This window comes from Hyperolius riggenbachi, chromosome 1 (genome assembly GCF_040937935.1).
Source record: "Hyperolius riggenbachi isolate aHypRig1 chromosome 1, aHypRig1.pri, whole genome shotgun sequence".
NCBI lineage: Eukaryota > Metazoa > Chordata > Amphibia > Anura > Hyperoliidae > Hyperolius > Hyperolius riggenbachi.
The window spans coordinates 519,283,577-519,297,158 of NC_090646.1; the positions used below are offsets into that span (position 1 = coordinate 519,283,577).

At 46.6% G+C, this 13,582-nt stretch overlaps 1 protein-coding gene and 1 long non-coding RNA gene across 6 annotated transcripts in view; one reads left to right on the forward strand and one right to left on the reverse strand.

Moving 5' to 3' along the window:
* Positions 1–6,692: 6,692 nt before the first annotated feature.
* Positions 6,693–10,043, reverse strand: LOC137524842 (uncharacterized). The gene is made up of 3 exons (XR_011022792.1): positions 9,993–10,043; positions 6,883–7,008; positions 6,693–6,756 (listed from the first exon to the last, which is right to left on the reverse strand). It is a non-coding gene; the product is annotated as an uncharacterized lncRNA (long non-coding RNA).
* A 930-nt stretch (positions 10,044–10,973) lies between these two features.
* The window catches only part of IFT81 (intraflagellar transport 81), a 191,389-nt gene continuing 188,780 nt past the window's right edge, over positions 10,974–13,582 (forward strand). For all 5 annotated transcript variants that reach the window (XM_068245244.1, XM_068245251.1, XM_068245265.1 and 2 more), the window contains exon 1: positions 10,974–11,114. The gene's annotated coding sequence lies outside the window, so the exon portion shown is untranslated. The remainder of the gene's footprint in view (positions 11,115–13,582) is intronic.

Consider the following 13,582-nt stretch of genomic DNA (forward strand, 5'->3'; position numbering starts at 1 on the left):
CACTGACTTCCTCTGTAATTACAGCTGCTGTGAGAATAGCTTGCTCATCTGTGCTCAAGGAGGAGTAGCTACTGTCTGGAAACCAACCCACACAGCTGCAGACTTACTTAGCATCTGCTTAACTATACAAACCTATTATTGATATAAATGCAATATATGCAATGTTTTAGGACCCTTCACACTGAATCTGTTGCGATGGAACACAAATGATTCACTGTGTAGGGGTCCTAAAACTTTATTGCATATATTACATTTATATAAATGATCCCAATGCAATGCAATGATATTTCTATGACACACTCACATGGGGTGCAGTGAGGAGGGTACCAAAGGTTTCATGCACAGCATGCAGTGCGTTTACTGGGATACCATGCATGTCTACAGTGACTGTGAAGCATACTTTTATTGTATTGTACTCTTCATCATTGTCTGATCACATCTAACTTGTGGTGTGTATTTTCTCACCTTGCAATGTGCACAGGAAGGACCCCTAGGGCTAGTTTACAGTATATTAGTTGCATTGCAGAATATTTCTGCAGTTCAACTCACTGCCCATGTAATTCTATGGGCCTGTTTACAATACTGTGTTGTAACGGATTGCATTATTCAAACTCACTGCATGCAAGCCCTGAATTAAAGTCGATGTCCAATCTCCATTGCAGTTCACACACATTTTAAAACGGTTTATGCAATGAACCACTGTGAATCCAGCCTAAAGGTGCGTACACACATGCGACTATAGTCGTTTGTAACGATCGTTCCCCGATCTTTACCAACGACGATCGTTACAAAAAACGAACCACCGACTATTAAGTCTAACGACGAACGAGCCAAATCGCTACAAAAGAAAGTTCTGTCTCGGCGGATTTTAACCAACGACGATCGTTTGCAAAAGTAGTACATCGTTGGAAACGATCGTTTGTACCAGGCTGGACATGCGCATTTCACTTTTTCTCCAGGGAACTTTACAATTTTATGCGCAGGCGCATTGAGTGCTTTTACGTGGTGTAACGTTCGTTCTAACGATGTGATCGTTACACACTTTTTAGAACTAACTTTACTCCGGTCGTTCTTTCGTCAATTAAAAGATCGTTCGTCGTTAACAACGAACGATCGTAGTCGCATGTGTGTACGTAGCATCGGGGTGCCTTTATAGTCCATTACTCGCATTGCAGTATAATTCTGCGTGTCAGCTCCCATACAATTCTATAGACCTGTTCATTTCTCTGTATTGTAACTGATGGTGTTATTCTAACTCGCTGCATGCAGGCTTTGAATTAAGACAGATCTATCGAGGGCCCCCCATATATGGACAGTTATTCCACTCACCACATACAGTGCGGGGGCATAATAATAGAGGCTGCAGCCCCTCGGGGGGGGCCTGCTCAGTACCATTTTGGGGGGCAGGAGGGGGTCGCAGCATTAGGAGAAAGCTTGGCTGAACATCGGCGGGGAGGGGGACAGTCTCCCCCCCCTTACCTCAGCGCGCTCCCCTCCTCCAATTATCAGCAAAAGCAGGAAGGAACACATACCTCCATGTGTTCCATGCGCCAGAGGTTCCGCTCTCTAAAGGGGCATACAGACATGCGACTAAAGTCGTTGGTAACGAACGACTAACGATCGTTTATAACGACGATCGTTACAAAATAACCGCTAACGATCGTTAAGGGTAACGATCAGCGACTGAAGTCGTTGCAAACTGGAAATCCGTCCTGGCGGATTTTTTGTAACGACGATCGTTAGCAAAAGTACGTGTGTATGCTGATCGTTACAAAAACGATCGTTCGTTAAGTACCGTACATGCGCAGACAGAGAGAGAGAGACAGAGAGATGTATATAGATATATATATATATATATATATATATATGTAGATAGATGTATAGAGATATATAGATATATGTTGACATAGATAGAGATATATCTATCTATATCTCTCTCTCCCTGTGTGTGTATATATATATATATATATATATATATATATATATATATATATATATATATATATATATATATATATATATATATATATGTACGCAACTTCCTCTTTCCTACTGGCCATTAACAATGACGTTCGTTCCGGGTTCATTGATCTGAATAACGTTTAGCATACTAGATGCGCTGTATCATACCTTCGTCACTTCCGCATCGTTCGTTCGGAAACGATCTGATCGTTTCCCACTTTCAACACCTCTTTACTAACGACCTTTTCATTTCTCTCCTTAATTGATCGTTCGTCGTTGCTTACGAACGATCGTTATCGCATGTCTGTACGTAGCTTTAGTGTCTGAAGCTACTCCCTGTTTAAACAGGAAGTAGCGTGAGGCACTTAGAGATCGGACCTCGGCAGTGGATGGAGGTATGTATTCCTGCCGCCGCTGCTGCCAATGATAATTGCCGGAGGGGAGTGCGCTGAGGGGAGAGCCCGATGATGTGTGGCCAAGCTCTCCCCTCATGCTGTGACCCCTCCTGCCCCCCAAAACGCCCCTGAGCAGGCCGGGGCTGATTTTTTTTTTGTTTGCAGGGTGGCCGATGATTCCTATTTATGCCCCTGATACAGTGGCCATTTATTTCACCCCCCCCCCCCCCCCCACACACACACACACAGGGTATTGCAGGGAGCACTATAATATTTACCTGTTCCATGATGCATCGGCAGACACTCACTTTAATCACATGACTGCATCAGGAGCTGGTGGATGGCAGCATCATGGTAATTAATACAGCACTCCCTGCACTACTCTGTGAGGTGGGAGGGAGGCCACAGCCATGTTGCAGGGGCTATTGTTACAACAGTGATACCATGTTAATATTTTTTCCCTTTTACCCTTCAGCTCTATAAGGCCCCATTCAAAAACACAAAACGCCAGTGATTACTGCTAGCGTTTTGCGGGAGTGATTTTTCCACAATTAACGTGGAAAAATCACTGGACACTGCAGCGTTTTGGGAGCGATCGCAATTAGCGGTGCTATGCATGCTAATTGCGATCACTAATTACGAATCGCCAGCAAAACGCTGCATGTTACGCGTTTGCGGTTAACGCTAACTGCAAACGCGGCAGTGAGAACACTTCCATAGGCTTACATGGGCTAGCGGTTTTTAAAAACCGCTAGCGTTTTGCGCTGAGTGGGAATCGCGCGATTCCCGCTCAAGTGTGAATGGGGCCTAATGCCTGTTGTACAAGCAGGCAAAGGTAAGGCTAGTTTCACAGTGATCAGTTGCATATGTTATAATGAGTGTGAACTGCAATGGAGACTGGACATAGACGTTAATAAAAAGCATGTATGCAGCGAATAAGAATAATGTGATCCGTTACAAAGCAGTACTGTGAACAGGCCCATAGAATAGTATGGGCAGTGAGCTGACATGCAGGAGTATTCTGCAATGCAACTGATCACTGTGAACAAGCCCTAAGGTCGCATTCACAGTGGGACGTTATTGCCCTGCGTTATAAAGTCATTATAACTCAGGTTAATGCACAGTAATGTTAAGCCTATGCGACATTCACAGTGCGACGTTAAAGTCGCGTTGTAAATGTTGCGTTATGGTAATTCACTGCTTGCAGTGTGTTACCTCTAAACGCAGACGTTACACAGATACAGAGAGGCATACTTTTCATTGCCTGTATGCTCCACTGTATCTACTGTATGCCATGGTAACGCAGCGTTAATGTGCATTACCTCCTTTGTTTTGCGTTGTAATGCTGCGTTGCGACTTTAGCGTTGCATTACAATGCAACGTCCCACTGTGAATATGCCCTAAGGGAAAAAACAGGAACCAAATCAAACCAGGAGTCAAAAGGAAAGTAGTGAAAAAGGAAACAGGAAAATACAAGGTATACAGCAACACCAGGAGGTACTGAAGGGAACTTGAAGTGAGAAGTATATGGAGGCTGCTATCTTCATTCTCTAATAAAAAATTCCAGTTGAATGGCTGTCACAGTGAGCGTTTGGCTTTAGTTGATTTTGAGTCACACACCTGCAACAAGTGTGCAGTCAGTGAAGTCATACCAGAGGCAAAGCATCCGATCTGTATGCTTGTTTTGGGCTAGTATTTCCAGACAAAGGATCAGATCAGCACAGAAGTCAGGCAACTGGCATTGTTTATAAGGGAATGAAGATGTCAGCCTCTGTATTCCTCTCACTTCAGGTTGAAAATATTTGGGCAAACTTAGGCCTCTTTCCATGGGCAGTTGAACTGTGTGTTCAGCAAGCAGTTACCAGGCAGCAGCAAGCAGTTGTGAGAGTTTGAGAGGCATTTCACTGCTTATCAACTGTCCGTGGAAAAAAGGCCTAACTTGGAGGACATTCTGGTATGTGCCCTTTAAAGGGAGCTAAGCACAAAGTCTTTCACTGGAATTTCTCCTGGCAAAGAAGCTGCCATGTTTCCCCCTCCCCTTCTCACAGTCCTTATTTAACCACCCTGGCGTTCTGATTAAATCGCCAGGGTGGCTGCGGGAGGGTTTTTTTTAAATAAAAAAAAAACTATTTCATGCAGCCAACTGAAAGTTGGCTGCATGAAAGCCCACTAGAGGGCGCTCCGGAGGCGATCTTCCGATCGCCTCCGGCGCCCAGAATAAACAAGGAAGGCCGCAATGAGCGGCCTTCCTTGTTTTGCTTATATCGTCGCCATAGCGACGAGCGGAGTGACGTCATCGACGTCAGCCGACGTCCTGACGTCAGCCGCCTCCGATCCAGCCCTTAGCGCTGGCCGGAACTTTTTGTTCCGGCTACGCTGGGCTCAGGCGGCTGGGGGGACCCTCTTTCGCCGCTGCTCGCGGCGAATCGCCGCAGAGCGGCGGCGATCAGGCAGCACACGCGGCTGGCAAAGTGCCGGCTGCGTGTGCTGCTTTTTATTTCATTAAAATCGGCCCAGCAGGGCCTGAGCGGCAGCCGCTGGCGGTGTTGGACGAGCTGAGCTCGTCCAGACCGCTCAGCTGGTTAAAGAAGTCAGAGATTCTATCTTGACACATTCACTCTAGATCAGGTATGTCAAACCAGTCCTACGAGGGCCGAGATCCTCACACATTTTTGATACAGCTCAAATGAACTGATGGGTCTGAATCAGGAAAGGTGTGCTCCATCAGGTAGAACACATTCCTTTCTTTCTCAGTCCATCCTAAACACTGGCATGGATCCGGCCCTCCAGGGCTGGAGTTTGACACATGTGCTCTAGATAATCTCTTTGAAGAAACCGTTCTTATTACCCACCCCCTTCTATTAATGAAAAGGTAATGTTTACTTCTTGGTAATTACTACAATAAAACAATTAGCTTCCTGAAATCTCTGCTGCTGGGGACAGACAGGCAGGCCTGCTGAAGTAGGCTAATATTTTACACTTTGAATGTAAAATAAGAGGTAAAATGGAATTTTATTTTAATAATGACACACGTTGTTGGCATGCATTTTTCATGTGCTATTGAGATGCCCTGGGTGCTAAAAATGGTGCTCGTTTCACTTAAAGATAGCTGTTCTCCCGGTACCACAAGGTCAGACTGAAACTTACAGATCTTGTAAGGTTCACATTTGAAGGGATGAAAAACTGATCCATGTAAAAACTGATCCGTGGAATGGATCAGTTTTTGAAAGGCACCAGTTTTCCATCCATGACCCCCTGTTCCACATGGTCAATCTGAAAGACACGTCCATCTGGAAAAAAAAAATTGCAGAAGACCCAAATTTGCGATCCATTCGTCGAAATGGGACGAACGGATCCATCCTAATGGAGTAATGTGAATGGATTCTATTGATTGAAATATGATTCCTTCGCCTCTCTTAGGCCTCTTTTCCACGGACTGTTGATAGGCAGTGAAATGCCTCTCAAACTCTCACAACTGCTCACTGCTGCCTGGTAACTGTTCGTTGCTGCTTGGTAACTGCTCACTGCTGCCTGGTAACTGCTTGCTGATCACACAGTTTAACAGTCCGTGTAAAAAAGGCCCTTAGGATCTGGTGCGGACCGTTTTTAAGGCCAATGTGAACCGTGCTTATATAATAAAGAGCCACCTGATGGTAGACAGTGTAGGTCCAGTTGCATATGCCACTAGCAGGTGGAGTCCAGACACTGCAGGCTTTTTCAGAGAAAAAGAGAAGTGTGTGTCCCTGAGGCTGCATTTCCACTTATGCGGTGCGAATCGCTGCGGTAAAAATTCGCATGCGAATGCGAAATTCTCATGCGGGTCCATGCGAATTTTCATGCGAATTCGCATGGATGATGATGTATGCGAATTTAACCATGGCAGTGCTGGTGTGCTTTTCCATTGTTTCTATGAAAATTCGCATGAAAATTCGCATACACAAACCTCATGCGAATTTCCTATTAAATACATTGTATGCGATTCGCATAGCGGTATGCGAATTCTGATGGCTCTGCCATGCGAATTTTTTCTGCACAGAAAAACGCAAAGGAAACCTGACAAGTGGAAACAGTCCCATTCACTTGTATTGCTATGCGAATTTGCATGCGAAAACCGCATGCGAATTTGCGATAGTGGAAATGAGCCCTTAGAGAAACCAAAGCATGGTGTCTGAGTGCAATTTATCCTCCATCAGAGATCTACTGTGACTCACAAGATAACATTAGACTTGTAGGAAAAAGAGAGCCCAATATTGTGTAGTACCTTCAAGATTCACAGCAGGTTAAAAAGAGTATGTGTAATAAATATACTCACAAGCACAGGTTACCACATAGGCAACCACTGTAATCACAGGTGGGGAGAATTATAACCTGACCCCATTCAGGTTTAAGAAGTTGCTCTCTGTAAATAGGAAAAAGGGGTAACCCCCCCACCAAGGGTGGACTTGTTAGAAGTATTGAACAGAGGCGCCAAAATAGGATAAAAACATCTAAAAACCGTTTAAAAAGGGGGAAGTGGTGGACTTACCTCCCTCAAAAGAACACTGTCAGAATCTCGTTATTTTATTTAAAAAAAATAACATCTATTAGAAGCTCCACTTTGCATCGCATTTTGTGGGCACAATCCCGCTTCATCAGGCAATTATTGGAGAAACTGAGGGAGAAAATGCCAGAGAACAAATGGCTAAGACATGTGTACAAGTTTCATCGATGTAAAATCTCTTACAGAAAATAGTTATGCCGATCAATACAGGTTAATACAAATCATACTTTTGTCAATCAGATCTTGATTATATCTAGCAGTAGTTTCTGGTACAAGTATTGTATTGTGTACATTTTTATCCAGGATGCCTACCCATAGCTACGCCTCTGGGGTCAGACTATAGCATAACCCTCACTGATAAGTAATTACAGCCATAAAACACTTTTCTGTCAGTAAATGGCTTCTGAGAGCAGAAAAGAGATAAAAAGGGTCAATAATTCATAGATTTCAGCTCTGGCATACTTCAATGAAGGTGTCATTGAGCAGAGACAATGATACAGTATAAAATAAAACTGTGGGATATCTAATAAAAGGTCATTTTCAGGAGAATAAGGATAGATGTAATTGTTTTTCTCATCAGTTTATTTTCACCTCAGATGTCCATTAACCCTCCTGGCGGTTTGCAAAAAATCCGCCAGGGGGCAGCAAATGCGGTTTTAAATTTTTTTTTTCTTTTTCATGCTCAGCGGCATCCCCCCAGCCCCTACGATCGCCGCCGGCGATCGGAGATCAGGAGATCTGGGGGGGGGGGGGGGGGGGGGCTGCGGCGCGACAGATAGCGGCGGCAATCGGGCACTGCACGCAGCTAGCAAAGTGCTAGCTGCGTGCAGCAAAAAAAAAAATTATGCAAATCGGCCCAGCGGGGCCTGAGCGGTGCCTCCCGGCGGCATAGCCCGTGCTCAGCACGGGCTTACCGCCAGGGAGGTTAAAGCAGGCTTGAACTCAGAACTTCCTCTCTGCTCTAAAAGATACGCAACAGCATAATAACCTTTAAAGAAAAACATTTCTATGTTACAGCTGATATAAATCCTGCAATACATCTGCAGTGTATCTACTTTCTGGTTTCATGGAAGCAGACATATTGTTAACATCCTGTGCTTTCAAATTAGCCTCTCTGCCATGGCAGTCAGCTGACACAGCTGAGGGATCAAATTACAACTTGTGATTAGACACAGGTGAGGAGTGAATTAGAGAGGCTAAACTATCTAAATACATACATGGTGTAATTCTCTCTGTTTTCCTTCTGTCCTGTGCAAGAGTTCAGGTCCACCTTAAAGTGAACTTTAACTGAGTAAAAATAAAAGCGTTTCACTGTAATGTAACTCTGAGGAAGCCTCTACCTCCGGCTGCTACAGAAGATTAGGTATGTATAAACTCTCCCTAGCCCACCCGCCCGGCTGCTGCACCCTCCCCTCACTAGATTTGCGTCGGCCCATGCCCCCATGCCCCGTGGAACGGTCCGTTTCTTCACTAGTGTGAAAATACGTTCAGTTTCCCATTGCCCCAATGCTGCTGCATTTTTGTCCGGATCCGTTCTGCTCGCAGAACGGTCCGGAAAATTAGGGCCTGCAGCAATTTTTAGGTCCGGGGCCGGAACGTGCAGAACGTATCCGTACCAACGGACGCATGTGAATGGATCCATAGGTTAATATTGGATCCATTCACATCTGTTCCGTTTGTACAGTATATGTTTTGGAAAAAACGCTAATGTGAACCGGGCCTTAGTCGAGTTGCAGAATTTACTGACAGTAGCAATTCCAAGGGGCCTGGGAGGACAGCAGGGGATCTAACATAAGACAGGGGCTGGAGAAAACGCCAGGTGAGAATAAATCTTTTTACTTGTATTGTCTCATGTACTGTATACTTTAACCAGCTGAGCGGTCTGGACGAGCTCAGCTCGTCCAACACCGCCAGCGGCTGCCGCTCAGGCCCTGCTGGGCCGATTTTGATGAAATAAAAAGCAGCACACGCAGCCGGCACTTTGCCAGCCGCGTGTGCTGCCTGATCGCCGCCGCTCTGCGGCGATTCGCCGCGAGCAGCGGCGAAAGAGGGCCCCCCTAGCCGCCTGAGCCCTGCGCAGCCGGAACAAAAAGTTCCGGCCAGCGCTAAGGGCTGGATCGGAGGCGGCTGACGTCACGACGTCGGCTGACGTCGATGACGTCACTCCGCTCGTCGCTATGGCGACGATATAAGCAAAACAAGGAAGGCCGCTCATTGCGGCCTTCCTTGTTTATTCTGGGCTATTTATTTCTGTTTATTTTTATTTAAAAAAAACCCTCCCGCAGCCACCCTGGCGATTTAATCAGAACGCCAGGGTGGTTAAAGGGAACCAGAGAGGATCAGGTATACATACCTGGGGCTTCCTCCAGCCCCATACGCACGGATCGCTCCCACGCCGCCGTCCTCCGCTGCCTGGATCCGCCGATACCGGGTCCCGGCATTACCGCCAGTCGGCTACAACACAGGGGGCTCCCGCTATACAGTTACGCGTGTGGCTGCCTACTGCGCAGCCGCATGCGTACGGGTATGGAGGGAGCCCCTGTGATGCGGACAATTGGCCGCCCGGCCAATTGGCTTCCTGGATCCGCCGGGCCCGGTACCGGCAGATCCAGGAAGCTGAGGATGGTGGCGTGGGAGCGATCCAGACTTATGGGGCTGGAAGAAGCCCCAGGTATGTATAAAATCTTTTTCTATTTTAAAAATGCATTCCTCTCTGGTTCCCTTTAAAAGCGTGTGTGAAACTCTTACATAAGGAACCGTGGGCCTGATTAACAAAACTATGGTGAAATTGACATGCACAACACAGCGAAGCTGAGGATGGTGGCGTGGGAGCGATCCAGACTTATGGGGCTGGAAGAAGCCCCAGGTATGTATAAAATCTTTTTCTATTTTAAAAATGCATTCCTCTCTGGTTCCCTTTAAAAGCGTGTGTGAAACTCTTACATAAGGAACCGTGGGCCTGATTAACAAAACTATGGTGAAATTGACATGCACAACACAGCGTACATAACTATTTGCATATCATTCACTGCACAAACAAGCATGTGTGAAACAAGAATGGCACATTAATACAGTATGTAACCGTAACCTCATACCTCCCAACTTTTTCAGATGAGAAAGAAGGACACTTAAGCCACACCCCTGTCACACCCACGTCACGCCCCTAGACACGCATACAATAAATATTTCATGAGAAAAATATGTTGTTTTATAATTCAAACCACACTGGTCCTTTCTATCCTGGTTCATTTTCCTTCATATTAACATTTTAAAATTAGCAATATTTCAATTTAAAGAATGGGAATACAGTTTAAAGTCAAACAGATTTTTTTAGCACAGAAATATATATATTTACATAGAAAGAGGGACATAGGAGGAGGAAAGATGGACAGAGCTCCCAAAGAGGGACTGTCCCTCCAAAAGAGGGACAGTTGAGAGCTATGCGTAACCTAGGTTCACATGTCGTTATGTTTTGGTCATTATTTGACTTTGCTCTTGAACTTTGTAACCTTGCCCACTATTGGGGACCCCTTCAATTGTTCTGTACAGTGGCTGTTTCCACCACTAAATATCTTTTTTCCTTTCCTCAAGGTACCCATTATTGATAGAATCTTGATTGTACAATCTTACCATATTTATGTGGTAGAAGGGTAAACTGCGTATACTTTTACCGGATACTTTAGTTTAAGTAATCCCTCATATTACATAGCATTGGTAAGATTGTAGAATCAAAATGGTATCATTAGTGGGCATCTTCAGTCATTAAATCCAGTTTGACTCTTTGTTACTGTTTTGCAGCATTCCAGGCCTGTATTAGGAAGGGCTAATGCTCTCCTCACACATGAACATCCATTTTCCTCTTGTTTCACCTCCACAGAGTGATCAAATCAAACCACTGATCCCTGTTCCTTTCTCTTATTTCCCGCCTACGCTGTCTACTCTGTACTTCAACCTCCATAGCAGTTCAGACGCCAAGAATGTCACAACACTAAGAGCAATAAAACATTTGGCCGCTAGAGGGCAGCACGACACAGGAACTGAGGCGTTCTGCAGGGCTTGCCTGCCCAGCAGTGACGCGCTTTCAGCCGAATGGATATGGAGACTTATAATGGCAACTTCCTCCAGCTCCTGGATGTGACGTGTGAGGCTGAGATAGCGTCGCCTTGACAACTAATTCACGCTTCTTCTTTCTCCTTTATGATTGTCCTTCGTGTCAGGTAAAGCTGTCATTTACTTCATGTTAGGCCATGTAATGTAGAGGGGTGCACGAGGAGTGGAAATACCCGAGCTTAGTGTCTGCGTGGAGCAAAAGAATCTAAAGAATACAGAGGGTCCTCTGTTCATAACACTGAAGGTAGCCTAATAATATGCATAGAAAAGGGCAATGTTGAAATACAACTGGGGTTGAAATGAAATCTGTCAGACACTGAACAGGAAATAATCTCTGATTTGTATGAGTAATGTACTTAGCTAGGTACACGCTTCGGATATGGCTTTTTTTAGCACGATTTGCCTAGTTGAGGGGACCCACAACTGCTTCCTGCTTGCAGCAATATGGTCGGGACCACTAATTTGTAAGAAATAGGGGACACAGCACGAAACATTATTCATACCACCAGCCAATGTAGGTTTAGTACAGTTAGGGTGACCAGGCGTCCTGTTTTGCCCAGACAGGTCCACTTTTTCTGACCTGTCCGGGACGTCCAGGCGGGTTTTTGAAATGTCCCGGTAGGTAGTGAAGAGGGTAGGTAGTGAAGAGAGCCGTTTGGGAGCCGAACACCAGCCGGCGTTCCGGCGTAATAACCTACACGTCGAATCAGCCTACATTCACTATCAAACGTATACCAGGAGGGTTAGGGTTGGGGGAGGGGAGGGGATAGCTAGTTCGACAGTGTAGGTTAGATTGTTGGAGCGCCAGCTCTTTGGGAGTGAGTGAGTCGCTCGATGAGCCGATGCTTACAGAGCCGGAATTCCCATCACTAGACTGTAGAGATGGGAAGTCCGGATCTTTTCAATGATTTGGATCGGATCATTCAAAAGATCCGGATCTTTGATCCGAATCTCGAATCATTTTACTAGGGAAGCATTCTGGGGGTGAAATGACTAGCAGGACAGGACTTTCCCTGCAGTGGACAGAGAAGGGGAGGTGGGTGGACAGACAGAGAAGGGCAGGGAGTGGACAGAGAAGGGAGGAGGTGGACGAAGAGGGGTGAGCAGAGAGCAGAAATGTTTTTTTGCACACATTATTATTTATTGTATTTATAAAGCGCCAACATATTACGCAGCGCACATGTTGCAATCATATGCTTTAAATATATTTCACCTATATGTTCATCTGTATACTCTGAATGCAAATGTCTCACAGTGAAAGAAAGCATTCCCCAATGTGTCCTTTTCTCACCTCTAACACTCATAAATTTAGGGAGAAGTTAAGTGCAGCTGTTTAGAGCAGAGTGCAGGAGGATGATATTGCACTGCAATCATAGTGCCTGCCCTGTCATTTAGTGATGGGAATTTCGGCTCTTCTCAGAGAATCGGCTCTTCTGAATCGGCTCCCATGAAAGAGCCAGCTCTTACGGCTCTGAATCGGCTCTTCATTAACTATCACTAGACACCACTCAGAATCGGAGTAAAAGCCTCGCCCCCGTCTCCATGACAACGCCAGACTGCTTATCTGACTGGAGCAATCCCTCCTGCTACTGCTCTGCTCCGCCCCATACACTCCTACAAGCTGAAAGAGGAGGACTACATCTCCCAGCATGTCTCAGCGCCCTTTATCACAGAGCAAAGCAGAGCTGTGTGGGGCGGCTGAGGCATCGGCTCTTTTAAAACTGACAACCGGCTCTTGTCGTTCGTAGCAAAGAGCCGGCTCGTTCGCGAACGACCCATCACTACTGTCATTGTAGCCCAGCACGCTGTCTGCAAAGTTACTGAGCTGTCCTTCTGAGCCAAAAGTTTCCTATGTGTTCACTATGCACAACTACGGAACAGACAGCCTAAAATGAGCAGCACATTACAGCCAGCACTGTGCTCTACACATATCTGGCAGTGGCACCCATGTCCCCTCTCTCATCTACCTCTGTCCCTGCAAGGCTGGCTCCCCTCCAACTGAGCGATCCATCACTGGCGCCGTAACAGGACGCCGCGGCCACAGGGCTCCGGTCCTTACCCTCCTTTCTCCCCCTGAGATCCTTCACCTGCTCTTTCTTTTCCTCTGGGGGAATGGTGAAGTGGCGGGGGTCACTGCTGCTGCTCGCTGGCAGCCCCATCACTGCTGCTGTTCGCCGGCAGCTCCATCACTGGCACACAGCCTGGGGGGCCTTGTCGGGGAGCCTGGGAACACGTGGAGACACGCAGGCCTGGTGGCGGGTGGCCAGCTGATCGGGCGCTCAGCTGATCGCGCCCACATGCTCTGGCTGCGCTGGGTCTCCGGAACTGGCCTCCGCTCTCTCGCCACTGCAGGGAAGACCGGGGCATGCTGCCCGATGTGGCCTGCAGGACCTGGCCAAGGAGGATCCGGATTTCTGTCCGCCCGATCTCTCCCCAATGCTGCCCAGTTTGCAGCCAGCTCCGGATCTCCATCGCTGCCGACAGCCTTCTCATGCAGCAGTGGCTGGATCCACACTGCATGCACCATCAACCCAGCGCTCTGGGCTGCCTGGATCCACACCACCACCGCTTCAAT